Source organism: Condylura cristata, unplaced genomic scaffold (genome assembly GCF_000260355.1).
Source record: "Condylura cristata isolate star-nosed mole 26May11 unplaced genomic scaffold, ConCri1.0 scaffold00009, whole genome shotgun sequence".
In the NCBI taxonomy this organism is placed as follows: domain Eukaryota; kingdom Metazoa; phylum Chordata; class Mammalia; order Eulipotyphla; family Talpidae; genus Condylura; species Condylura cristata.
The window spans coordinates 477,633-479,411 of NW_004567110.1; positions in this window are offsets into that span (position 1 = coordinate 477,633).

Here is a 1,779-nt window from a genome sequence, read left to right on the forward strand (position 1 = left end):
CGGGCTAGGTCGCTGGGAGTTCCCTCCACTCAGGAGAAGTTCCCAGGTCCCGTCCGCCTCTCCCCCTTGGCCTGGAGCACTCAGCCCCTCCCAGGTCAGGGCGCCCGGGGCCATCTTCCCTGAGCAAGAGACTTGGAAAGGGCCACCTGGGTCTGTGGTCGGGGCTCCCCGGGGCATCCTGGTTGGTGTGGTCAACAGAGGGGACCGGCAGGCTGGCACTCTGACTTAGCGGTCCAAGGACAGCTATTCCTAGATCCTGCACATCTGCACCTCCAAAGCTCCCACCTACCCTCGCCCCGGGGTTTGCCTCGCCGCAGGGCTGCCATTCCCGGCACCCCACCCCTGGCTCCAGTAGGGCAATGGACACCCTTGGAGAGGGACCGTGAGGCCCCCACCCCTGCTCCTTTCAGGGACACCAGCAAGGTCTGTGTCCCCAGCTGAACAGCCTCACAGGGCTCGGGGGGCCCGACCAGGGCCCCAGGGCGGGTCTCCCGCAGGGTGACGCATCTCCCAGGACCTCCTGCTTCGAGGTCAGTGAGTCGCTGCGCGCTAAAGGAGACGAGGCGGCTGCGGATCCGTGCAGAGGGGGTGGACCACACGTGGGCTCTACTTTGAAAGCTCAGCAGCCACTGTGCATGGTACAGGTGCACAGAACCCCCCCTTTATCATTTGCACCCCAAGTGGTCATGTGAAGGAGCAAATGGCATGGGTAGCCATGCACGGTGGACCAAAGCTGCAGGGCACGGTCCCACCCTCCTTGCAGACCCGCCAGGGGAACCCGGCAGGCGGAGGGGCACGTACAGGTGCTCACCCAGGAATCAGAGCAAGTAAAAAGATGGGGGGCACCCAGGATCGGCAGGCATGCGGTCAGCAGCTCCAGCACCCCTTTCTCCCCTTTGGATCAGCGCTGGCCCCAAAGGGGTGTGGCCACGTGGTGAGGCCGAGGTTGGCGCCAGGGAGAAGAGCTGCCCTGTCCCAGCGGGAAAGCCCCTGGGCAGCGCAGGGTCAGGGTCCAGCAGGGGACACCAGCCAGGCTCCCCTGGACAGTGGGAGCACTTGACAACGGGGGGCGTCGCCGGCTGGCTCCTCCACCAGCACCTCTCTTTAAATCTGGCCGTCCCGGTGGGAGTGGGGGTCTCCCCTCAGCCTGCGCCCCCACCGTGGCCCCGCGCGGGCCCCCCTGGGCACCACACGCCCCAGCTGTCTCCTTGGGGTGGGGCTGTCAGGCCTCCGCCTGTTTCTAGTGTCCGGTTTTCTTGAGCTGCAGCTTCCCTGTACATCCCACTCCTCACCGGAGGCCCCTCTGGGCCCTTTCTCACCCAGAGCCTGACGGAGGCAGGAGCGGCCACGGGGCCTGTCCGAGGGACGGGACGAGGACGGCTGTCGGGTGTCACAGGGAGAATCTCTCGGCTGACCTGTCTACTCGGAGGCACCTCCACCCTCCGCTGCACCAACGTGAGCGCCCCACACAGAGCCAGGGCACCCGGCCGGGAGTCGCGTGACGCCCTCAGGACAGCCTGGCCTGACCCAGCCCGGTCAGGAGGCCCACGGCACGGTGGTCACAGCCAGCCAGGGCTGAGCGGGAGGTGACCGCGGCCAGTTAGCGGAGGCCACGCCCTCCCTGCTGCCGAGGGCCTGCCCACGGGTGGGAGGGCCCCAGGGCCGCACCTGCCAGGCGCCCCGCCTCACCCCCCCCTCTGCCCCTGCAGAGCTCCACAGCCCCTGCACCACCTGTCGGGGCCTGGGGGCGCCCCTCCTGCCCCCGGAGAAGGCGGCCCC